This window comes from Choloepus didactylus, chromosome X (assembly GCF_015220235.1).
Source record: "Choloepus didactylus isolate mChoDid1 chromosome X, mChoDid1.pri, whole genome shotgun sequence".
Classification (NCBI taxonomy): Eukaryota; Metazoa; Chordata; class Mammalia; order Pilosa; family Megalonychidae; genus Choloepus; species Choloepus didactylus.
This window is the reverse complement of record NC_051334.1, coordinates 161,001,087-161,028,472: the sequence shown is the minus strand read 5'-3', so window position 1 is coordinate 161,028,472 and position 27,386 is coordinate 161,001,087. Positions and strand designations below refer to the sequence as shown.

The 27,386-nt window shown below is 38.2% G+C and overlaps 1 long non-coding RNA gene across 1 annotated transcript; it reads left to right on the top strand.

The window, feature by feature from the left end:
- Window positions 1–1,565: 1,565 nt before the first annotated feature.
- LOC119522953 lies at window positions 1,566–27,386 on the top strand. Its single transcript, XR_005214571.1, has 3 exons — window positions 1,566–1,777; window positions 24,684–24,753; window positions 27,339–27,386. It is a non-coding gene; the product is annotated as an uncharacterized LOC119522953 (long non-coding RNA).

Here is a 27,386-nt window from a genome sequence, read left to right as displayed (position 1 = left end):
GAAAGGCATCCTGTATTTTGACTTTTTTTTCTGCTCTCCCTTCTTACTGTATTGAATCTATTGTATTTGCCTATTTGTCTGCGGGGGGGGGGGAGACTGAGAGAGAGAACTCCCATGGGGTTGTTGGTATGACTTTAGACTTCCACATTATGAGGATCTCCTTGGGTTTGACTTTTTTCCTTCTATCATACTTTTCCCAGGCCTTATAGCATGACGTCATTTCACATCATTAAATATCCTTCAGAAGAATGATTTGGTGTTACTTAGAAATTTGCCCAAAGTCTTGTTTTCTTCACTATAAAATGTGGAATCTTTACTCATTAACACATGTAAATAGATAGAGCTTTGTGTATTTTTTTTTCTTTGCAGAGAAAGAGAATCTTACACTGAATGCTGTTCTAAAACATGAGGGGGTATACATTGGTTTCTTAATTTCAAATATAAACCTTGCTTGTCAATATTTCAGATTTTAAAACATATATAAAATTAAAACCTAATAGCATTACCTCAGAAAAATCATTCCAGAAAGATAGACACTATGAGTAAGTTGGTTATAATACTACCCTTGTACATATTCATTCTTTAGAATCCACATGTATTTATGTATTCCACATGAGGTAACGTATATGTAATGAGTAGAGAAAGACAGACTTTGCTTTTTTTCTTTCTGCTTTCTTGAATTAGAAAACTAGGTTGGTTTGATCCCAAAATCCAATGATTTTCTTTAATCCCTAAATCAAACTTGTGGGACATCTTTCCTTCACACTGGGCCCAGAAAACAACTGCAAAGCCACTACAGCCAGTGAACTGTGGACTCAGGGAATTCCTTCAGTCCTTTCTCTACGTTCTTGGTCCTCATCTGCCTGTGCATCTGATTCCCCAGCCAAAGTCCTTCTTAGCTTGAAGGGTGGCCCCCAATCCTACTCAAGCTCCAGACAATGGGACACCAGACCTTTGGGTAACCATGAGACCCCCAGAAAACACACTGGCTGTTGTTAAATAACATCTGTAATTTAGAAACCCAGCTCCTTCTACACAAGCTCTGAGTTCTGATAATGCTGCCACAAGGGACTCAGGACCCAGAATGTGGGAATAATGTTTCCCAGACTGTCTGCCTCATGACCAAGGGGAAGAGACAGGAGACAAGTGCCCAGAAGCCTTGGACTTAGCTAAGAATTTCTTCCTCTAGTCCCTTCTTTGGGAGGAAACTGAAGCCCCACCCCACTACTTCCTGTGCCTGGACTTCCTGGCAGATGCTTGCTGAGCGCTGAACACTCACTAGCCAACTTCTCTAACACCTGTGTCCAGAGTTCCAGAAAGGCTTCAGAGAATGAAGGCCTGCTCAGTCTCTCCACAGGTCCAACCTTCCTCAATTTATGGGTTTCACGGGAAGAAACACCCATGGCTTTGGGGCTTTGTTAAACAGTTTCCTCAGGATGGCAGTAGAACTCCAGAAGAGTCAACCAGCCTTGTCCCGCACATCCTCTTCTCCCGCCCATCCAGTCTGAAAAAAACGCTACTAAAACCCACAGGCACCAGGCCAAACAGAGCTGTTTCAAATCTTGCTCAGTCTGAGGAAACTTGCACACACTCCTGTACTTTTGTTTTTGGTTTCCATCTGAAATCAAACTGAGGCCTAAAATACTCACCTTCCTCTGAGGTCTTCTCTTTTCAAGCATGACATTTGCACCAGACCTCTGCTTTACAATTCAGCTTTTCTTCACTCAACTTTTGTTCTCCAGCATTTCCCCAAGTTTTCAAGTTATCTTCTTCTGAGGTAAGTCTCAGAGATCTGGGCCTAAATGGGAGAAAAAAATGCTGGGAGATCCAGGCCTAGAGGTGATCATCTAGTCTGAAGACCTCATGGTCCTTGACCTGGCTTCCTGACCTCCCAGAGTCTTCATCCACTTTCTGGGAGACAGTAGGACTTTTGTGTAAGGTAGAAGGTTGTTATTTCAGAGGTTCTTTTCTTCAGGCCTATATAGCTCTTATTGGGTTACAATGCAGCCTTCATGGAGCACCAATGTCTTACATGGGGTACCAAACATACCTTTATTTTCTAATTCACATAATTGTGCACATGCATTATTTTCCCATTTTTTAAATCGCCTCCATTGTAAGAGGGGCTAATTTCTACTCTATTTTAGAACAGATATAAGATTATTCTGTTTTTTAGTGAATCTTGTGAAATATAGTTGGACCTTATTAAGATTTCAATTGCAGTCTTGTCTGAAGTTTTTTCCAACATCTGCTCTGTAGGTTGATATTATTTTAACATAAACTAGGTTTTTCTTTGTTCTGGCTCATAGGAGCTTGTTCCACAGGAAGGCCAAAGAATACACCAGGAATTGAACCCGACATAAATGTTGTTATGGGAACTTATTTACAGGAGTGAAGCGGGAAGGCAGTCAAGCTGCTCTGCTGGTGGCCAGTTCAGAGCTCAGTGTGAAAGTATGCCACAATTAGGCGGGAATAGCAAGGCCAGTTACAGAGGCCTGAAACAAAGACATTCCAAAGAGTATAAGGACATAGATACCTGAAAGGGGGTCTTATGACTTAGGGGAAAGATTAACTGTCCCCAGGATATCAGATAACACCTCAAGGGCTCCAGAGAAGAGCAAGGCATGGGCTGACATCCTACACAGAGGAGAGCCTGGTGTCTAGCTAACATTGACCATCTGCACACGCCTCCCTCCTTAGCAAGTTTAGCTTAAACATTAGCTGACCTAGGTCATGCAGGCTGCTGTGTGCTTTTGGGATTTCACAGTGTCAGGGAGAAGCCTGGGACTTCGGCTCCCACACACTTTAAGACATATTTTTTATTATTATTTTTTCATGTATTATATAATGAATATCTTGCCAAAAGCTTTTTATACTCTTGGGATTTGTTTTTTAGACATTAATCAAATAGCTCCATATTTAAAATTAATTTAACATGTTTATTTATGAAATATCCATATACTTTATGTATGTATGATGATAAAAACAGATGTTACTTGGTATGAGTTAAATTGCATCCCCCAAAAAGACATGTTCAAGAGATTTGGAACAGATGCTTCTAAAGACTTTAAAGGGAACAGGGCCCTTCTGACACCTTGATTTTGGACTTCCAGTTCCAGAACTGAGAATAATAATAAATTTCTGTTGTTTTAAGCCACCTTGTTTGTGGTATATTGTTATATAGCCCTAGGAAACTAAGACATTACTTAAAAATCCTGTTTTGTTTATGGATAATGACTGCTGCAAGTATGTTGCATATTCTTCTATACTTTTTTCCATGGCAACACTGAGATATTTTGAAATCAAATGTAGTCACAAATATATTTTGTAGTCTACTGTGCATTTTGCTTCATCATTCTTTGTGGATAATATATCTATAATGAAAAGTATTATGAATACTTTTAGGAAAGCCCCCTAATACAAAAAAGTATTAAGTATGAAATATGGAAATAATTCTTACCTAAAACCAGTCTTCAAATGTAACTTCTCTTAGCACTTTGGTGTGTCTATGTTTTCACACATTTACAAATGTATGCAGTTATTCATTATATCTGTTACAGGACCAATTCGTCCTTGTGCTCATAGATAACACTCCCTATTCGTCCTCCTCCTTCTCCTTCTTCTATTTGGGAGAGGAGCGGTTAGGTTTACTGAGGTGTAATTTGCATACAGAGAAATATACCACTTCTAGGTGAACAGTTCTATTAACTGTGTTAAATATATACAGTGTGTAAGCATGACTACAATCAAGATTTAGGACAGTTCATCACTCCCCCAAATCCCCTCATGTATGTTTGCAGTTAAATCCTTCCTCCAATCTTATCTACTGATAATCACTAATCTATTTTCTGTCCCTATATTTTGCCTTTTCCAGAACATCATATGCACAGAATCACAAAATATTTAGACTTTTGAGTTCAGCACCTTTCACTTAGCATAATACATTTGAGATCCTTCCATGTCGTTGTATCAGTAGTTCATCTCCTTTTATTGCTATAAAAATATTTCATTGTATGGATATACCACTATTGGTATATTAGGTTCTTTCCAGTTCTGAACAGTTATGAACATAGCTGCTATAAACAGTCATCTATAAGTTTTGTGTGTAAATAAGTTTTTATTTCACTTGGATAAATACGTAAGAGTGGGACTGCTGTGTTGTATAGCAAATACATATTTAACTTTATAAGAAAGTGCCAAAGATTTTTCCAAATAGGCTGTTACATTTTCCAGTCCCACTAGTAATATATGAGTTCCATTCAGTATTTCACCATTAACCATGATGTAGGCTGTAGGTTATTCTATAACCAAGGATGTTCCCTTCTATTCATAGTTTTCTGACTTTTTATCATGTGTTTCCTGTATCTATTGAGATGGTATTTTTTTCTGTTAATATATTGAGTTATACTGATACATGAATTTCAAATAATTGCATTCCCAGAATAAACTCTACTTGGTTGTATGTGCTATCTGTTTTATTTACTGCTGTATTCAATTTGCTAATATTTGGTTGAAGGTTTTTGTGTTTATGTTCATCAAGGATATTGGTCTATAGTTTTGTTGTCTGTAATATTTTTATCTGGTTTTGCTATCAGGGTAATGAGGCTTTATAAAATGGGTTATGAAAAAGGTATTCCCACCTCTTTTATATTCCGGAAGTTTGTATAGAATCATTATTTGTTCCTTAAATGGTTGATAGAATTCACTAGCAAAGCCCTCTTCCCTGAAATTTTCTATGTTGGAAGTCTTAACTACTAAGTGACTTGCATTAATAGATAAATATGGGTTATATATTTTTCCTTCAGTGAATTTGGATAGTTTGTGTCTTTCAAGAAATGTATCCATTTCAGCTTAACTGTCAAATGCATAGGCAAAAAGTTGCTCATAATGTTCCTTTATTATCCTGTTAATGCCTGTAGAATCTGTAGTGAGGGTCCTTCTGGCATTCCTCTTATTTGTAATTTGTGTCTACTCTCAACCTGGCTAGAGGTTTAATAATATTATTGATCTTTTTAAATAACCAGCATTTGTTTTGATTCTTTCCATTGTTTTTTCTCTTTTCAATTGCATTGATTTCCTCTCATCATTATTTTCTTTCTTCTGATTGCTTTGAGCTTAATCTGCTTTTTTCTAGATTCTTTAATTTTCTATCATAAGTATTTAATGATATAAATTCCTCTCTAAGCACTGCTTAATTGCATCTCACCAATTTTCATGTTTTGGTTTCATTTTCCTTCACTTCCAAATATTTTCTAATTTCCCCATGACTTTCTCTTTGTTTCAAGGGTTATTTTATAGTGAATTGTTAAATGTCAAATTATTTGGAGATTTTCCAGATATTTCTCTCTTATTGATTTCTATTATAACACTATCATGATCAGAGAATGTACTTCATATGATTTCAATTATTTTAAATTTGTAGAGTTTTGTTTTACGGCTTAGAATATGTTCTTTTTGGTGATTGTATTTTGCTATTGTTGGGTGGCATGTACTGCAAATATCAGTTAGGTCTAGTTGGTTGATAGTATTTCTTTTATGTCCTTACTGATCTTCTGTCTACTTGTTGTTCTATTACTGAGAGAAGAATATATTCGGATTTGAAATTTCCAACTGTAATTATGGATTTGTCTGCTTTTCCTTTCAGTTCTATCAGGTTTTGTTTCTGAATTTTGAAGCTTTCGTTTTACATGAATAAATACTTAGGATTGTTATATCTTCTTGGTGAGATGACCACTTTATCATTTTGTAATGTTGTTCTTTATCCCTGGTAATAATCTTTGGTCTAAAGTCTACTTTATGTGAGATTAACAGAGGCACTATGGCTTTCTTTTTATTAGTGTTTGCTTGGTATATTTTTTCCATCATTTCGTTTTTAACATAGCTATGTCTTCATATTTAAAGTGGATTTCCCATAGCCAGGATATAGTTGGCTCATATTTTGTTCATCTGATCTGAAAATCTGTCTTTTAATTGAAGTGTTTAGGTATTTACATTGAATGACACTGATATAGAAGGATTTAAATTTATCATTTTCCTGGTTGTTTTCTATTTGTTCCTTTTTTCATCTTCCCTAAACTTCTACTGAAACAACTAAGTTTTTTTTTTAATGTTTCTTTTTTAATTGTTAGCTGGTTGAACTAGGGTTTTAAAAATATATATATATATATACATGTAATTAAATCTCAGTCTGCTTTCAAATAGTATACTGCATCTCATGTAGTCTAAGAACCTTACAACAGTAAACTCTCAATTCTTACCTCCCATTTTTTATACTGTTAACATCATAGATTTTAATTTTACATATGCTACAATTTTTCCACAAGACAAATATATTTTAGAGCAATGGAAAATAAGAAAAACTGTCATTCATATTTATCTTCATTTTAACCGTTTCCATAGTACTCCATTGATTTGTGTCAGTCCAATCTTCTGTCTGGTATCACACTCCCTCTGCCTGAAGAGTTTTCTTTAATATTTATTGTAGTGAATCTGGTGGTAACAAATTCTCTTAGTTTTGTCTGAAAGTGTTTATTTTTACTTGATTTTTGAAAGACAATTTTGATGATATAAAGTTCTGGGTTGATAGTTTTGCTTTTTCCAGTAATATAAAGATTCATTGCTTGAATCATTTCTGACAAGAACTCTGCTGTAAATCATCTTACAGTTGTTCCTTTCCATGGAATGGCTTTTGTCTTTATCACCCTTGTAGATTTTCTCTTTATCTTTAGTTTTCGGGAGTTTTGCTTTGATGCCTCTTGGTGTATGTATGTCTGTGTGTTTATTCTACTTGGAGTTCTTTGAACTTTATAGATCTGTGGTTTGAAGTCTTTCTTTTCTTTTATTATTTTAAAATTCTCAGCCATTATCTCTTCAAATATTTTTTCTGTCCCATACTCTCTTCTTCTCTTGTATTTCCAATTGAATATCTTAGTTCATTTGACATTATCCCTCAGATTCTGGATGATCTGTACTGCTTTTCCCTCCAACACTTTTTTTCTCTTTGTTCATTAGTGTGCATAATTGCTATTGATCCTTCTCCAGCTCTTTTTGAGTGTACTAATGAATCCATTGAAAACATAACCTCATTTCTAGCATTTTCATTTGGCACTTCCTTATAGTTTCCATCTCGCTTCTGAAAGGCTTTCTGCTTTCTCTGTATGCCTAAGCTGTCTCTCTTTCCATGCACTTGCATGTCCTCCAGTGGTATGCTGCTATTTCTTGTTACTTGATGCCTGCAGGTAGTGGGGGCTTTTCTGTTGTCCTATTCTTTCCTCCATCTTAAGCAGGCTTTGTGTGCTTGGATTTCAGGGATGGGATTCTCAGTCTCCCCAGCAGTAGGAGACCACTACCAGTCGGAAGGGTTTCCAAACCCTCCCACAAGGATAAAGAGATTTTATTTTCCCTTCCCCAAGCTCTAATGGGTCTTCACCTATGCCTCAACTGTGGCAGGGTTTGCTGTCTTTCCCCAGTGGTTTAAAACACTTGTCCTTAGGGAAGATGGATCCAGACAGGATGTTGTGCCTTTCCGGTAGCACTGGCTGGTCCCAGCCTCCAGGTTTCCAGCCCTAAACGAGGCTTTCTCTGGTCTCCTGCCCTGCCTCCAATCTTTCTCATGAGCACCAAGTGAAGGTCTATGGCTCCCAAGACTTCTCTACTCTCACACTTAGTCTTTCACAAGTCATTAAAAGTTTAGCTGAATTCTTGTCACCTGCTTTTATGGTGCTTCTGTTTCCTCCTGTCTTCTACTGCATGTGAGCCAGTGTTTTCAGTTTATTTCTCCCTAGAGCCAGCTGTCTTTACATAGATTTCAGGCCAGTTGTTTACTCTGCTTCCTCAGCTCTCTGATGGGTTCAAGAAATACGATTTTTTAGATTATCCAGCTTTTTTCTTCTTGTAAGAATGGAAACATCATTTTTTTCTAGCTTTCTACGTTCTAGGAAGAAGCCCAAAGTCCCCTAATTGCTTCTTAAAGAGATTAAAATTAAAAGCCTTCATGTTTTAGTGCCTACCTATCCATATTTTACCATATTTTAGTGGTACCTATCCCCTGTACCAAGCAAAAGCAATTTCTAAGTCTGTGTGTGTGTGTTTTCGATTTTGGTTTGGTTTGATTTGCCTTCTGCTGGATCAGGACTAAGTTTTCTCTTGTCTGCTATTCATCTATTACTTCTCCATTTGCTTCCAGCTTCTAAAATACTGTTGGTGTTGTCTTATTTTCTCTGTCTCTTTAGTTTATACTTTTTAGAAAAATCACCTTACTTCCACCTTGAAAGGGAATCAGGAGAATGCAAAATTAGATGCCATGCTCCAAAGGATGGACCTTTCTAAATGGAAAAGTCCTCATGAGAATGAAGCAACAATGGCTTAGGATGTTTTAAAACTATTTCCTCACAATGGCAGTTGTGTTGTAGATATGCCAGTAAGCCCTGCCTCTGTGCCCTTTTCTCCCACCCACCAAGTCTGAAAAAAAATACAACTAAGAGACAAAGACACCAGGAAACAGGGCTGGCTTGAATCTTGCCCAGTTTGAGGAAAACTGCTCACACTGCTGTACTTTTTCTTTTGGTTTCCATCTGAAATTAAATTGCAACCTAAACTGCCCACCTTCACCAAGCATGGTTTCTTTACAAATATTCAATTTCCACTAGACCTCATCTTCACAATTCTGCTGTTATTCACTCAGCATTACATCTCCAGTATTTTCCTAAGGTATGAAGTTGTCTGGTTTGGGGGCAAGTCTCGAAGATCCAGGCCTGAACAAAAAGAAAATTTTGGAAACTCAAGGCCTGGAGGAGGGCTTGCTAAGTACCAATCCACATGTCCTTGTCCTAGGTCATCTACAAGGCTCTCAAGTAATTCTCCATTTTCTGGGTAAAGAACTAGGCCTTATGTGCCTAACTGTTAGCAGCCATTTGGCTGAGAATGTAGGAGTGCCCAGATGGCTTTCACCATATGGCAGGATATAAGCTCCAATCAGGAGTTACTCAGTTTTGTTTCATGGTTTCATTTAACATTGGAACATAAACACTTTCCCCTGTCATTAAATGGCCTTCAGCTACTTCCTACGACTTGACTGTGTGTGTGTGTTTGTATGCATGCATGCACGTGCTGAGTTTTTCTTTTAGAGATCAGTCTTAAAACCATTTTCTCATTAGTACCTAAAACATGGCTTTTGCAAAGGATCCAGAAATACCTTTGTGCTGTTCAAGAAGAAAAGTACTGTTAAGACCACTGATAAATTTTTGGATGATGTCCTTCTTTTCCTCTCAGTACACAGAGAGTTCTATATTTAAACTCATACTCAACAATAAATTTACATTAAAATTGGATACGTCTATAGATTATGGTTTGCATCAGAAATGTTCACGCCTGATTTCTGGGCAGTTTGACAGTATTATAAGAAATTTACAAGTCCTCATTTTTAATCATTAGGAAAAAACTTTATTAAATATATCATATTGTCAAAGAAAAATTTCTCAATTTATGAAGGTATGTAAAAAAAGAACCAGGCATAAAGTACCTATGATGCCATCCTCAAGGGTCTCAATATTGTGCCCTTTTTTTGTCTAATATATATGCTATGCTAACATATAAATATTCTTAAACCCATATTGGATCAGGCTCTGCATATAACTCACAAGTTGGCTGTTTTTAACTTTCTCAAAATTTTCTCTTGAAATTGTCTCTTAAAATATTTTTTTAATGTAAGGAAATAAACTAGAGCTAAATAAATAAAATTTGAAATTTACATTGCTCAAATTATGTGCTCCAGACAGACATTCTTACAAAACCTTTGAGTGAGTGCATTCACAAGCTTCATATGCATCTATATTCTTTCGCTGAGCTCTCTCTCTAACCCCCCAAGACATAGGTATACACACATAAATTTAGATTTTGTATATTAAGTTCAGCTGCATTCTCAGTAAAATACTGTCCATTATTATAAATGTGTTTTTAAAAAGTCATATAGATATATGTTTTCTTAGTTGTAATTTGACTCATACTGGGTGTAGTTCTGCACAAAGTTTTGTCTAAACTGCATGCTCCCATATCAATATATATTTCCCCACCTTGAAATTCCTTTACATTTTATTGTAGAAAGAGGATTCTTTTCCAAGAGATTATAAAAGTAACACCTGCTGTTGGTAACCTACACATATTTTGAGAAATGATAAAGCCAAAAACAAATGGTACTTCAATCAAAACTAGATTAACTACTTTGAAAGTGTCTGTCATGCCTTCTTTTTTTTTTTTTTTTTTTTTACAGTTCCACAATTTCAGTTGTTTATTGTAAAATATAACATATACAGAGAAAGTGATAAATTTCAAAGTATGATTTAACAAGTAATTACATATGTAAATTCACAAAATGTTACAGTTTACAATTTCACAGTTTCAGTTATTTCCTTATTGTAAATATAACATATATAAAGAAGGATGATAACTTTCAAAGTAATTTAATGAGCAGCTATAGAGCAAATTTCAAAGGATGTTATGGGTTACAGTTCCACCATTTCTGTTATTTCCTTCTAGCTATTCTAATACTGCAGCATCTAAAAAATATATTTATATTCAGATTCAGTATTTGTAATCTTTTGTTAAATCCTGTCTTCTCTGCTGCTACCCCTTCCTCTCGTTTAATCATTTTTTCAATGTTCAGGTATGTCCAGGTAGCGACCAATATAATTTGTTTATATTGGAAAGGGATGTCAACATTATGGGGAAGGGGTATGCATCTGGTTGATGCTCTTGCAGAATTTGTTGCCTGTGGGTTCAGGGACTTAATTGGCATAAGAACACTCTGGAGGATTTATATTTCTGAAAAATAAACTTAGTGAGAGAAACTTATATATAGTCTCAGATAGGGTCTTTTTTTTTTTTTTTTTTTTTTAATCATCATTTTATTGAGATATATTCACATACCACGCAGTCATACAAAACAAATTGTACTTTCGATTGTTTACAGTACCATTACATAGTTGTACTTTCATCACCTAAATCAATCCCTGACACCTTCATTAGCACACACACAAAAATAACAAGAATAATAATTAGAGTGAAAAAGAGCAATTGAAGTAAAAAAGAACACTGGGTACCTTTGTCTGTTTGTTTGCTTCCCCTACTTTTCTACACATCCATCCATAAACTAGACAAAGTGGAGTTTGGTCCTTATGGCATTCCCAATCCCACTGTCACCCCTCATAAGCTACATTTTTATACAACTGTCTTCGAGATTCATGGGTTCTGGGTTGTAGTTTAATAGTTTCAGGTATCCACCACCAGCTACCCCAATTCTTTAGAACCTAAAAAAGGTTGTCTAAAGTGTGCGTAAGAGTGCCCACCAGAGTGATCTCTCGGCTCGTTTTGGAATCTCTCTGCCACTGAAGCTTATTTCATTTCCTTTCACATCCCCCTTTTGGTCAAGAAGATGTTCTCCATCCCACGATGCCGGGTCTACATTCCTCCCCAGGAGTCATATTCCACGTTGCCAGGGAGATTCACTTCCCTGGGTGTCTGATCCCACGTAGGGGGGAGGGCAGTGATTTCACCTTTCGCTTAGCCAGAGAGAGAGGGCCACATCTGAGCAACAAAGAGGCATTCAGGAGGAGACTCTTAGGCACAAATACAGGGAGGCCTAGCCTCTCCTTGGCAGCAACCATCTTCCCAAGGGTAAAATTTATGGTAGAGGGCTCAACCCATCAAACCACCAGTCCCCTATGTCTGTGGTCATGTTAGCAACCATGAAGGTGGGGTAGGCAAATACCCCTGCATTCTCCACAGGCTCCTCAAGGGGGCACTACATCCTTTTTTTTTTTTTTCCTTGTTTGTCTTTTTTTTTTTTTTTTTTTTTTTTTTTTTAACTTTCCCTTCTTTTTTAAATCAACTGTATGAAAAAAAAAGTTAAAAAGAAAACAAACATACAATAAAAGAACATTTCAAAGAGACCATAGCAAGGGAGTAAGAAAAAGACAACTAACCTAAGATAACTGCTTAACTTCCAACATGTTCCTACTTTACCCCAAGAAAGTTACATAATATAGCAACATTTCAGTGAACTTGTTCCTACTACATCCATCAGAAATTAACAGACCATAGTCATTTCTGGGCATCCCCAGAACGTTAAATAGCTTATCTGTTCTTCTTGGATTACTGTTCCCCCTTCCTTAATTGCTCTCTACTGCTAGTTCCCCTACATTCTACATTATAAACCATTTGTTTTACATTTTTCAAAGTTCACATTAGTGGTAGCATATAATATTTCTCTTTTTGTGCCTGGCTTATTTCGCTCAGCATTATGTCTTCAAGGTTCATCCATGTTGTCATATGTTTCACCAGATCGTTCCTTCTTACTGCCGCGTAGTATTCCATCGTGTGTATATACCACATTTTATTTATCCACTCATCTGTTGAAGGACATTTGGGTTGTTTCCATCTCTTGGCAATTGTGAATAATGCTGCTATGAACATTGGCGTGCAGATATCTGTTCGTGTCACTGCTTTCCGATCTTCCGGGTATATACCGAGAAGTGCAATCGCTGAATCTAATGGTAGCTCTATATCTAGTTTTCTAAGGAACTGCCAGACTGACTTCCAGAGTGGCTGAACCATTATACAGTCCCACCAACAATGAATAAGAGTTCCAATTTCTCCACATCCCCTCCAGCATTTGTAGTTTCCTGTTTGTTTAATGGCAGCCATTCTAACCGGTGTTAGATGGTATCTCATTGTGGTCTTAATTTGCATCTCTCTAATAGCTAGTGAAGCTGAACATTTTTTCATGTGTTTCTTGGCCATTTGTATTTCCTCTTCAGAGAACTGTCTTTTCATATCTTTTGCCCATTTTATAATTGGGCTGTCTGTACTATTGTCGTTGAGTTGTAGGATTTCTTTGTATATGCAAGATATCAGTCTTTTGTCAGATACATGGTTTCCAAAAATTTTTTCCCATTGAGTTGGCTGCCTCTTTACCTTTTTGAGAAATTCCTTTGAGGTGCAGAAACTTCTAAGCTTGAGGAGTTCCCATTTATCTATTTTCTCTTTTGTTGCTTGTGCTTTGGGTGTAAAGTCTAGGAAGTGGCCTCCTAATACAAGGTCTTGAAGATGTTTTCCTACATTATCTTCTAGGAGTTTTATGGTACTTTCTTTTATATTGAGATCTTTGGTCCATTTTGAGTTAATTTTTGTGTAGGGGGTGAGGTAGGGGTCCTCTTTCATTCTTTTGGATATGGATATCCAACTCTCCCAGCCCCATTTGTTGAAAAGACCATTATGGCTCAGTTCGGTGACTTTGGGGGCCTTATCAAAGATCAGTCGGCCATAGATCTGAGGGTCTATCTCTGAATTCTCAATTCGATTCCATTGATCTATATGTCTATCTTTGTGCCAGTACCATGCTGTTTTGGCAACTGTGGCTTTCTAATAAGCTTCAAAGTCAGGGAGTGTAAGTCCTCCCACTTCGTTTTTCTTTTTTAGAGTGTCTTTAGCAATTCGAGGCATCTTCCCTTTCCAAATAAATTTGATAACTAGCTTTTCCAAGTCTGCAAAGTAGGTTGTTGGAATTTTGATTGGGATTGCATTGAATCTGTAGATGAGTTTGGGTAGAATTGACATCTTAATGACATTTAGCCTTCCTATCCATGAACATGGAATATTTTTCCATCTTTTAAGGTCCCCTTCTATTTCTTTTAGTAGAGTTATGTAGTTTTCTTTGTATAGGTCTTTTACATCTTTGGTTAAGTTTATTCCTAGGTACTTGATTTTTTTAGTTGCTATTGAAAATGGTATCTTTTTCTTGAGTGTCTCTTCAGGTTGTTCATTTCTAGCATATAGAAACATTACTGACTTATGTGCATTAATCTTGTATCCTGCTACTTTGCTAAATTTATTAGCTCTAGTAGGTGTATCGTCGATTTCTCAGGGTTTTCTAGATATAAGATCATATCATCTGCAAACAATGACAGTTTTACTTCTTCTTTTCCAATTTGGATGCCTTTTATTTCTTTGTCTTGCCGGATTGCCCTGGCTAGCACTTCCAGCACAATGTTGAATAACAGTGGTGACAGCGGGCATCCTTGTCTTGTTCCTGATCTTAGAGGGAAGGCTTTCAGTCTCTCACCATTGAGTACTATGCTGGCTGTGGGTTTTTCATATATGCTCTTTATCATGTTGAGGAAGTTTCCTTCAATTCCTACCTTTTGAAGTGTTTTTATCAAAAAGGGATGTTGGATTTTGTCAAATGCTTTTTCAGCATCTATTGAGATGATCAACTGATTTTTCCCTTTCGAGTTTTTAATGTATTGTAATACATTGATTGTTTTTCTTATGTTGAACCATCCTTGCATGCCTGGAATGAACCCCACTTGGTCATGGTGTATGATTTTTTTAATGTGTCTTTGGATTCGATTTGCAAGTATTTTGTTGAGGATTTTTGCATCTATATTCATTAGGGAGATTGGCCGGTAGTTTTCCTTTTTTGTAGCATCTTTGCCTGGTTTTGGTATTAGATTGATGTTAGCTTCATAAAATGAGTTAGGTAGTGTTCCATTTTTTTCAATGTTTTGAAAGAGTTTGAGTAAGATTGGTGTCAGTTCTTTCTGGAAAGTTTGGTAGAATTCCCCTGTGAAGCCATCTGGCCCTGGGCATTTATTTGTGGGAAGATTTTTGATGACTGATTGGATCTCTTTGCTTGTGATGGGTTGGTTGAGGTCTTCTATTTCTTCTCTGGTCAGTCTAGGTTGTTCATATGTTTCCAGGAAATTGTCCATTTCTTCTACATTATCCAGTTTGTTGCCATACAGTTGTTCATAATATCCTCTTATAATTTTTTAAATTTCTTCAGGATCTGCAGTTATGTTACCTTTTTCATTCATTATTTTGTTTATATGGGTCTTCTCTCTTTTTGATTTTGTCAGTCTAGCTAGGGGCTTGTCAATCTTGTTGATCTTCTCAAAGAACCAACTTTTGGTGATATTTATCCTTTCTATTGTTTTTTTGTTCTCTATGTCATTTATTTCTGCTTTAATCCTTGTTATTTCTTTTCTTGTACTTGGTTTAGGATTGGTTTGCTGTTCATTTTCTAGCTTCTTCAGTTGATCCATTAGTTCTTTGATTTTGGCTCTTTCTTCCTTTTTAATATATGCGTTTAGTGCTATAAATTTCCCCCTTAGCACTGCTTTTGCTGCATCCCATAGGTTTTGGTATGTTGTGTTCTCATTTTCATTCGTCTCTATATATTTAGCAATTTCTCTTGCTATTTCTTCTTTAACCCACTGATTGTTTAGGAGTGTGTTGTTTAACCTCCAGGTATTTGTGAATTTTCTAAGTCTCTGATGGTTATTGACTTCTAATTGTATTCCATTGTGGTCAGAGAATGTGCTTTGAATAATTTCAATCTTTTTAAATTTATTGAGGCTTGTTTTATGTCCCAGCATATGATCTATTCTGGAGAAAGTTCCGTGAGCACTAGAAAAGTATGTGTATCCTGGTGATTTGGGATGTAATGTCCTGTATATGTCTGTTAAATCTAATTCATTTATGAGATTGTTTAGGTTTTCAATTTCCTTATTGGTCTTCTGTCTGGTTGATCTATCTATAGGAGAGAGTGATGTGTTGAAGTCTCCCACAATTATTGTGGAAACATCAATTGCTTCCTTTAGTTTTGCCAGTGTTTCTCTCATGTATTTTGTGGCACCTTGATTGGGTGCATAGACATTTACGATTGTTATTTCTTCTTGCTGAATTGCCCCTTTTATTAGTATGTAGTGGCCTTCTTTGTCTCTCAAAACATCCCTGCATTTGAAGTCTATTTTATCTGAGATTAATATTGCTACACCTGCTTTCTTTTGGCTGTAGCTTGCATGAAATATTTTTTTCCATCCTTTCACTTTCAGTTTCTTTGTGTCCCTGTGTCTAAGATGAGTCTCTTGTATGCAACATATTGATGGTTCATTTTTTTTGATCCATTCTGCGAATCTATATCTTTTAATTGGGGAGTTTAATCCATTTACATTCAACGTTAAAACCGTGAAGGCATTTCTTGAATCGGCCATCTTATCCTTTGGATTATGTTTGCCATATTTTTCCCTCTCTCTATTAATATCCTTTATTGTACCCATACCGAATCTCTTTAGTACTGAACCTTTCTCCAGGTCTCTCTGTCCTGTCTTTGTTTCTCTGTCTGTAGGGCTCCCTTTAGTATCTCCAGTAGGGCAGGTCTCTTGTTAGCAAATTCTCTCAGCATTTCTTTGTCTGTGAAAAATTTAAGCTCTCCCTCAAATTTGAAGGAGAGCTTTGCTGGATAAAGTATTCTTGGCTGGAAATTCCTCTCACTCAGAATTTTAAATATATCATGCCACTGCCTTCTTGCCTCCATGGTGGCTGCTGAGTAGTCACTACTTAGTCTTATGCTGTTTCCTTTGTATGTGGTGAATTGCTTTTCTCTTGCTGCTTTCAGAACTTGCTCCTTCTCTTCTATGTTTGACAGTGTGATCAGTATATGTCTCGGAGTGGGTTTTTTTGGATTTATTCTATTTGGAGTTCGCTGAGCATTTATGATTTGTGTATTTATGTTGTTTAGATTTGGGAAGTTTTCCCCAACAATTTCTTTGATTACTCTTCCTAGACCTTTACCCTTTTCTTCCCCTTCTGGGACACCAATGAGTCTTATATTTGGACGTTTCATATTATCTATCATATCCCTGAGGTCCATTTCGAGTTTTTCAATTTTTTTCCCCATTCTTTCTTTTATGCTTTCATTTTCCATTCTGTCATCTTCCAGGTCACTGATTCGTTGTTCAACTTCCTCTAGTCTTGTACTATGAGTGTCCAGAATCTTTTTAATTTGGTCAACAGTTTCTTTAATTTCCATAAGATCATCCATTTTTTTATTTAGTCTTGCAATGTCTTCTTTATGCTCTTCTAGGGTCTTCTTGATTTCCTTCATATCCCGTACTAGGGTCTCATTGTTCATCTTTAGTTCTTTGAGTAGCTGCTCTAGGTGGTGTGTCTCTTCTGGTCTTTTGATTTGGGTGCTTGGGCTTGGGTTATCCATATCGTCTGGTTTTTTCATATGCTTTATAATTTTCTGTTGTTTTTGGCCTCGTGGCATTTGCTGAACTTGATAGGGTTCTTTTAGGGTTTGTAGACCAGTTGAAGTCCTTATCTCTAATTTATCAGATCTACAGCTTCGTGGAGTACACTTTCTCTAACTAACCAGCAGGTGGCGTCCACGAGCCACCTGTTCTCCACAAGCCAGATCTCCCCTGCTTAGCCTTTTTGGTGAGTGGGGGAGTGAGTCTTGTGGGGCCCAATTGGTGTACCAAGCTTGCCTGTGTAGTTGGTGTTGCCTGCCCTGTATGTGGGGCGTGTTTCTGGGCAGTCGGGGAGGGGGGGTGGCCCTAACAATCAAATCTCCCTGATGATCCTAGAGTTTTAAAGCTGCTGCAATAGTCTAATCCTTCAGTTCAGTCCTGCCACAGTTTGTCTCTGCCACTGACCCACAAGTCTTTGGTATTGGCGTATGGCTCCTGAGACTTGCAAGTGGGCCCCTCTTCCAGGCTGTGCACCCCGGGTCCTCTGTTGAGGGATGACTGTGCTATGTCACAGGTGAGTGCCGTCCCCCCAGGGCAGTTCTGGGCTGCTGGGCTGTGTTGGGAGGCTCCCAGTCTGCTCAAATGATGGCTGAATGGGGCTCTGTTAATTCACACTGCTCCCCCTTCCCAGCTCTGGGACATTCAGCTGAGGTTGCAGGGAAGGCTAATGTCCACGCCCAGTTTTGTGGTGTGTGCCTGTTATTTGAAGCACTTCCGTCACACTGGGTTGTCTGGGGCAGCTCTGGGCTATGGGGCTGGCGATGGGCAGGAGTGTTTCCTGTCCACCAGGATGGTGGCTGTGAGCGGACACCCCCCTTTTCTTGGGAAGTTGTGTTGTTTAGTGAATTTTCTCAGCCACTGGAATATTGCCTTTTGTCTCAGAGCTCTCTTAGTTCTGCTCTTGACTTGACGTGCCCAAATTTCAATTCTTTGAAGCTTTCTGTATTGAGCTTCTTAGAGTAATTGTTTTAGAAAAAGCAAAAAGGATTTAAAAAAAAAAAAAAAAAAAAACGGCCCTCCTCAGAGATCTAATGGGTTATTGAAATGCTAATAGACAAAGCAACCAGGGCCATTAAGGAAAGGTCCACAGGGCAGAGAGATCAGCTTTGCTTCGGGATTTGCATATGCGCCTCAAGGCCTGATCTCCGCCCTTCCCCTTTCTGTGTTCACCAGAACTCCAAAAATCCTCTGCTTTTATTTTGGAGTTTTTCGTGTTGTTTTTTTTCTATGCCTGTCTCCTCTCTGCTGGGCTGGCTGCTCTCAGAGTCTCTGGTGTCTGGTCTCAGTCTATCTATGGTTGGAGTTTGAATCAGTAGAATGAGTTTCCGATAAGAGCAGCCACTGCAATTCTCCCTTCTCCTTCCCGGAGCTGACAGCCCCTCCTCCCCCGGGACTGAGCCTGGCAGGGAGGGGCGCGGGTCCCCTGGCCGCAAAAACTTACAGATTTCGCTGATCTCAGCAGTTCCACGTTTTCATGAGTGTTGTATGAAGTATGCCCAAAGACAGATTGCTCTGTGGTGTCCAGTCCACGCAGTTCCTGGCTTTTTACCTACTTTCCTGGAGGAGTAACTAAAACATACAGCTCACCAGTCTGCCATCTTGCCCCGCCCTCTGTCATGCCTTCTTGTGTCTTCCCTATGCACATATATTTTTTAACTTAAAATTCCAATTCCTTTGTACTTCAAGTGTTCAAACATGTTATCTTCACTTATAACAGTTTGAATTCTTTCAAACATCATTAAATATGCCTTGGAATATTTAATATTTTTAATGTCTCTCATTCTTTTGCTTTTCTTAGAATTAAGCATATCTGTTTACAAAATAATCTGATACCTTATTCATGTATAAAGAAGTGCAGTGTGGCCACAAGCATTGCCCTCTCAAACAGACAAGGAATTTTAAAATGTAGGTGTCTTCAATCCTCCTGTTCTATGTGCTCATTTAGAGATATAAATAAATTAGGTCTCAAGTGATAAACAAATTAATTTTAACCAAACAATTTCTTCTAACGGTATTGGTTCTGGATTGCTTCTCAAATTACAAATATATTATCAGCTTCCTGAAGAATCTCTTAGAATACAGAAATCTGTCAAAGACAAATGGAAACACTATACCAAATCCCTCTTTCCTGAGGGAACCACTATTAGCAGCTTGAGGGATACAATCATTTAAATATTATAAAAGAGAAATACAACTGTTCAGGAGAGCTGACATGATTTAACTAAATAGGTTTAGTTTTCATCTCATCAATATATATATGATATTCCTTAGCACAATGCTAAATACATATACAGACATACACACATAATAAACATCTCCATTTCTTATCTTCCAATCCATACTGATCGCACTGTACATGGAGTTTGGTGCCATGAATTCTTGATCAAATATTGGATGATAGGCACTTTCCAAAAGCATTAACTATTCATGGAAAAGAACATAGTTTTTTCATTAAATCTCACACCATTCCTTTATTATTGATCAAATCATAAGAATAACATACACATCTAGAAAGGAATCAGTAAATTGAGCAAATACAAAGCAGTAAATAAACAATACTCTTAAGCCACAGGACAGTAGATAATCCGTTGATATTTGATCTATTGCATTCTGCTTTTATTTTATATTTATAATATAATTGTGTGCATCTGCATATGCATGGGCTAAGGTTTGTTGGTATGAATTTTGACTTACATGACACATGTGGAATATCATTCGGTTTGAGTTGTTTCATTCCGATAGTTTTTTCAGGTCTTATACCACATAGGCATCTTCATATGTTATTAAGCATGCCTCAGAAAACTGGATTTTCTGTTAAATAATATTTCTAAACAGCATTCTGTTCTCATAACAATTAACAGCGAGGACTTTAAACATTTCTGCATGGACGTAGAGGCATGCACACTTTTCAGAGAAAGGTAAATCTTGTAACATACTATTCTCTTAATTATATATTGGAATATTGGTTTCTTGATTTTTTTGAATTTCAGATGTAAGCCTTGGTTGTTTTCAACATTTCAAGACTTCACACAGGTGTAAAGTTAAAACCTGAAGACATGCAATTGGAAACATCACTCTGTAAAGTTAGACACTGTTAGTTGCTTGATTAGAAGTTTTCCAAATACTTCCTTTGTTTCCGTTCATTTTTGGATCCATATGTGTTTATATGTTCCACTTAAGGCAGTCATGCATGTAATAGAGAAAGACAGACTTTATTTTTCCATTTCATTTCCCTTGTATGAGCCACTCTTAGTATCCTAGGACTGCCATAAAAAGTACCATAACTGGATGACTTAAAACAACAGAAATTCAGTTGTGGAAGACAGAAGTCTGAAATCAAGATGTCGGCAGGGCCATGCTTCCCCATACACCTGTAGGGGAGAAACCGTTCCATGCCTCTCTACTGGCTTCTGGTGATGGTCTGTGGGCAGGCCATGGCATTCTGTGACTCAGACATCAATCACATGGCGTTCTTTACTCTGTCTCTCGACCTGTGTCCAATTTCCTCTTCTTATAAGGATACCAGTCATACTGGATTAGGACCCACCCTAATCTATTTTGGCCTCCTTAACTAATAACATCTACAAAGATCCTATTTCCAAATAAGGTCACATTCACAGGACCAGCAGGACAAGGAGTTAGGACTTGAACATATCTTTTGGGGGGACACAACTCAACTCATAAGAGCCACCTAGGCTGGCTTGATTCCAAGGGTCAAATAGTTTGTTTTTTCTCCCTTAAATCAAAGGTGTGGTCATTTCACTGGATAAATGCACAATGAATGAATTTCAGTCTTTCTAAAGACTACCTACTGTAGCTGAACCTACTGTAGCTGAACCCAAATAATGGAATCTTTGCTCCTCCCCACTGTCCACCTTTGCAAAGGACACCTCAGTGATCCTCCGTGGCCCCATCTCTCTACCTTCCTTTGGGATTATGGATGTGGAATCACTTTCAAAAGACAGAGTGCCTGGAAAAATAATATGTCCATGTGAAAGATAACTGATGGTGAAAAACTGAACTCCAAATTGGTGAACCAATTGACATTGCTTCTCACCTGGTAGGAAAATGTCCAGTTCTAAAAATCATCACGCAAACTAGGTGATATCAATGGCTTCATTTTCAGTGACTCTCTCAGAGTTAGGATGAAGGGTGAGGGGTAGTATGGAAGAATTTGAATTGCAATTTACTTGAGTACTGGTTAATTTGAGAATCTCTGCTAATAGACTTTCATGTTACATGAGCTTTTACTGTCAGGGAAGTACCCATTCCTTCCTTTCTTTGCCACCTTCCTGCTGGGTTGTTTTCCTTTTAACTTTTTATTTTGGAAACAGATTTTACCTGAGATGAGTGTCAGTGGTTGAATGGTAGGTAGAGTTGGCAATAGTTATAATCACCCAGTACTGCTCACAGTGTCATGCTTGAATTCCTGGGACTGTGCAAGGTACTGCTGATTTAGGATTTCTTCTACTCCCTTGACAGATGCAATCTCTTGATGTAAGTCAAAATGTATAAACCAAAAATTCTTGAGCCTGAGGAATTCCAAGACCAGGGCTACTCTTGTGTCATTCACAATTCTAACTTCAGATATGGGACACTGTGTTCACACATCTGGTTTCCCCAGTCCAGCGTATGGGTCAAGTTAAACTATCACTCCAAAGCAGGAAGCTTAACCCACTGCATGCAGGGTTTCTCTCTGGATCTGCTTCAGCTGAAGTAGGCCACAGAGTCGGAAGTCACCTTCTACCTTCACAGGGTACTTGGAAGCATTGAGGCATGCTTTCTCAAAAGTCTGCAGACACTCCTGGGAGCCAATGATGCCCATGTCCATAGATTATTGCTGCCCTCAATCAAAAAGAGTCTCAAGGACAGCTACGCCCAGGCATGGAAATCAAGAGAGCTAATTTCACCAAGGGACACATGTAATTATAATAGTTGCTAGAAGCTTGCTGGTAGCTGTAGCTTCCCATTGGGACAACAGAGTACAGGAGGTGATCAGACAATACAGCAGTGCACCAGAAAAAAAATCCCTTCCTCTTCTGCAAGAAGTCAGGTACTAAACCATCACTAATACAGAAGAGGGATACATCAATTCCTAAGAAACTTAGATATCTTTTGCTATGCTGAGAGCATTTTTGCTATGCTGAGAGCAAGTGTTTTTGAGACCCTAGGTGCTCAACTCCCCAAATGAGGATGTATTCTTAGGTGCTCAAGGAATCTTCATCAGTAAAAGGCTAAGAAGCAGGCACAGAGAATAATACTTGCTAGTGTATGTGAACAGTCATAGTTCCAAGCCTCAACTGTTTCATCTTCCTTTGGGGAATGCAAACTGCCAACAAACCGCTTTCTGTCTCTTAAGAGCGCTGAGATGAAAGGAGGTCCCCCTAAGAAGGTAGGCCTTCACACTGGGCCCTAGAAAACAGTTGCAAAGCCACTACATCAGGTCACTTAAGGAGTCAGAGAATTTCTCCAGGTCTTCTTCTCTATTCTTGGTCCCCTTGTGATCGTGCACATTTGTACTCCTACTGATGTTCTGGAGTTTACTGACTTGACAGCATGGCACATACTTGTTCCAGGCAATGGGACACCAGATCTTTGGGTGTCCCTGAGATCCACAAAAAAAGGGCACTGGCTTCTGTCACATGTCACCTGAAATTGAGATTTTTTTTCCCACCCACACTCTAATACAGCTGCCACTGGAAGCCTAAGCTCCAAAATGCAAGAATACCTTGTGTCAACTCTACTGCCTTATTATCCAAAGGGCTAGTACAGGAGACAAATGCCCAGAGTAGTTTCCTCTAGCCTGGCCCTCACTGAGCAGACACTGAAACCCCGCAACAGGACCTCCTGTGGTTGGTCTCCTGGGTGTGTGCCTGTTCAGTTCTGCCCTCTCACTCCTCAGCTTCTTCACCAGGTTCCCACCTTTAGCCAGAGTTCCTGGAAGGCCTGAGGTTGAAGTGAAGGAGGACCAGCTTGGGGTCAGGGCCCACTCAGCTTCCTTTCTCAATGGCTGGGCCCCATGGGAATTCACACTATCAGCTCTGGGTTTTGTCAAACTACTTCCTCTTGATGGCGTGTATTGCTCTAGAAACCCAATTAGCCCTATCCCTGGGCCCTCTACTACTTCCATCCTTCACGTCTGAAAAAAACACCAAGAGACAGAATGAGCCAGGAAAAAGAGGCTGACTTGCAACTTGCCTTGTTTGGGGGAAATCTCCCACAGTGGTACTTTTGCTCCCGGTTTTCATCTGAAATCAAACCGAGGCCTAATCTACCTACCCTCATCAACTAAATTCTCTTTCAAGAATTCCATTTCCACTTCTCCAAGGCGTCACATGTCTTCAGTTCTTTACTTAGCCTGGATCACCAGCATTGAGTTATCAAGTTGTCTGCTTCAAATGGCCATTCTTAGGGATCTGGGGCTGAGAAAGTGAAGAAAATGATGGAAACTATCTCTGGAGAACAGCAAATCCAGCTTCAGGGATGCATGGTCCTTAACCTGGCTCACTTCCCAGGTTCCCCGGGAGTCCTCCATTTACTGGCCTAGGCACCAGGTTTGTATGTTGAGTGGGAAGCAGCCTAAACAGAACCCCAAGATAAGGATCTAGATAGCTCACGAGACTCTTACTGCATAATGCCTTCCTCACTTGGTGTAACATTTATACTAAATATATATATATTTTTAAATAAATATATATACATATATATATATGTGTGTGTGTGTATATATAAATTCCAGACAGAGGGGACATAATTGTCTCATGGTTTCACCATTTAACTTTGGAACACAAGCATTTTTCTAAATGACCTTCAACGCCTTCTATGTGTGTAAATCACTGATTATGTCCTACAGTATGTTTTCATTACTAAATAAAGACATGGAATGTGCAAAGGATTCAGAAAATAACCATGTGCTGATCAAGAGTAAAAGCATAAAACCTATTAAGCACCCAAAACCCTTTGCATATTGACTTCCACTCCTTCCAACACACGCGCGCGCGCGCGCGCACGCACACACACACACACACACACACACACACACACACACACAGTTGACATTCATACACAATAAATTTCCATTTAAATTGGATTGATATATACATCTGGTTTTAAATCCTAAATTTTCACTTCTGATTCCTGGGCAATTTGAAACTATCATGAAAAAATTTGCACGACCCGGATTTTAGAAAATAAAACATTTCCAAAGAACTTCTTGATTGGCTTATTAATTCAAAATATGAGGTTCTCACATAAATTTTTTTATGTATGAACTTAATAATAAATAGGATATAAAATGCCTATATCAGATGCTGGCAAAGTTCAAATTTTGAGAAATTATAAACTAGAAAATAAATGGTACCTCAGTCACAGGGAGAAAAAACAGGTACTTAAAAAATATCTTTGCCTTTATGCTCATTTCTTCACTTTGCACATTTAATATGTACTTTTAAAAAAATAATGATCAAATTCCCTTGTACCTCAAGCGTTCAAACAAGTTCTCAGTTATAGCTTGAATGCTTTTCAAACATCATTAAATAACTCTTGGAATATTGACATGTTTTAAAATTTTGCCACCTGTTTTTGCATTTCTAGAAACAAGCACACTTCTTTATAATGTACCTGCTACAACAGCCATGTATGAAGAAGTAAAGCCAGGCCAAAGGTAATGCCACCTCCTGCAGACAAGGACTTTTAAAATGTGGGTTCTTCTTCAATCCTCTTCACTGTTTTTGGTCCCCATCTGTTTGTGTGCATCTGCTCCCCTAGAAGAAGTTCTAACCTTTCTTGATTTGGCTGAATGGTTCCACTTCTCTTCAGGCCCTCCCAGCTCCAGGCAATCGGCCCCCAGACATTTGGGTGCACCTGAGACCTCCAGCAAACACACAGGCTCCTGCTGCATGCCATCTGGAATTGGCCTGTCCTCCCCGCTTTGACTCGGCTACTGAAAGGAGTACAAGCCCCAGGGCATGGGGACACCACGTGCCACTCTGCCTCACGCTTGGAGGGGCAGGGAGAAAGAAACAAAAGCCACAGGGTCTGCACATTATTAGTGGATTCCCCTAGTCCCGCCCACACTGGGATCATACCAAGGCCCCACCCCAAGACTTCCTGTTCCCAGCTTCCTGGCAGCTGCTGGCTCAGTCCTGCCCTCTCACTGGCCGGCTTCTACACCCATACCCCAGCTCAATACCAAGTTCCTGGTAGACTTCAGGAAGAAGTACTGAGCTCTGGCTTGGTGCCCAGATAAGTTCAGCCTCTTTACTTAATGGATCTTTACCAACTAAGAGAAGACTTGGGGCTGTTTTCCAACTATTTCCTCATGATGGCAGTGTTGCTCCAGAAATTCTAACTGATCCCGCCCCCTTTGCACTCTTCTCCCGCCCTTCCTGTCTGAAAAAGAAAAATGCCACAAGTTGCCAGGAAATATGGCAGTTTTGTATCTTTCCCCGTTTCAACCAAACTGTCCACAATGTTGTGCTTTTGCTTTTCGGTTTGCGTTTGAAATCAAACTGAGGTCTTAAGCCCCACACTCTTTAGGCATCTTTTCTTTTCAAGACATTTCTACCCAACCTGGTCTCTATCCATAGCTCTCCTTTTCTTCACGCCTAGTTTTTCAAGATTTAAAATTGTCTTGTGGTGAAGGAACAAGCCTGTACAAGCTGAAGGGGCAAGCCTCAGGGGTCCAGGCTTAAGAGGGAATGGAAAATGATTGCACCTAAGGGCCTGGAGAAGAGCAAAGTTGGACACTAGGACATCTGGTCCATTTCTCAGATGTCCATTTTCTCACCTAGGCACTAGGCCTTCTGTGTTGAATAGGAAGCAGCCATTGTGCTGGAATCCTGAGAAGAGGATCCAGATAGCTTCAAGTTTGCTTGCCATACAATGTCCCACTTGGAGTAATGCATATGCTCAAATATGTATAAATTCCAATTAGATGGGACACATGATTTTGTTTCATGGTTTCATCATTTGACCTTGGAAATAAGCATTTTCCAATGTCGTTAAATGTCCTTTGACTGCTTCCTATCACTTTACTGTGTATGTGTGTGTCACTGTTTTCCTCTCAAGGGTCAGTCTTGTAATATTTTCTCATTAGTAACTAAGACATAGTGTTTGCAAAGAACTCAGAAAATAACGATGTGCTTATCAATAGTTAAGCACCGTCATAAAACCTGTTAATTTTCCTTAAGCTAATAAACGCTTGGATTATTTTTCAAATATATCTATACAAACTCAGTTTCAGTGTACTCATACATTCATTTCAATATTCACATACCGACTTCTATATTTAAATTCATACTCAACAGTAAGCGTACACTGAAATAGGATTTATATGCTGCGGTTTGGATCATATATTCACTGGTATTCCCTGGGCAATTTGCCATTATCATGAAAAATTTGCAAAACCTGATTTTTAGTAAATGAAACATTCACAAGGAGTTTTTTGATTTCCACATTTACTAATAAATATTAGGATCTCAATGAAAAAAATTTCAGTTCTTACAGACCCTTATTTAACAACCAGAAATTAAACGCCTAGGCCACCATCCCTCAGGTATCATGATTTCAAGACCTATATTGTCTAAACTTTATTATGCTTTATTATATTTATATGCTTTATTTTGTGTGTGTATATATATATATATTTATATATATTCTGAAACAAATATTGACTCACAACTATACACATAAGCCTCAGATAATGTATGGGGTTTTTTTTTTTAACTTTTCTCAAAATTGTAGCCTATACTTTAATCTAAAATTTAATCCTAACATTTTATCTTTAAGATGTATAATGACACATTAATGAGTAAATGAAGTTTGTGTCTCTGTCTTCCTATCTTTGTGACCCAGGTATGTATTCTAACAGATCTTCGAGGTGGATGCATTCACATGTTTTATATTCATCTATAATCTTTCACTACTCTCTCTCTCTTTCTATATATATATATATATATATATATATACACACACACACACACACACACACACACACAAACGTGCATATATATACACGTATATACATATACACACATATATATGGACACAGAGGTTCAAGTTTAATTGCATTGTTACTGTAGTAATCACCATGACTATGGTTAATTACAAAATATGCTTTTTGTAAACATGGTGTGATGGTTAAGTTTATGTATCAACTTGGCTAGGGGTTATGGTGTCTAGTTGTTTGGTCAAGCAAGCTCTGGCCTGATTGATATGTGAGACTATTTCATGGATTTAAATCTTCAGGAACTTACTTGCATCTATGGCTGATTACATCTACAGTCAACAAAGGAG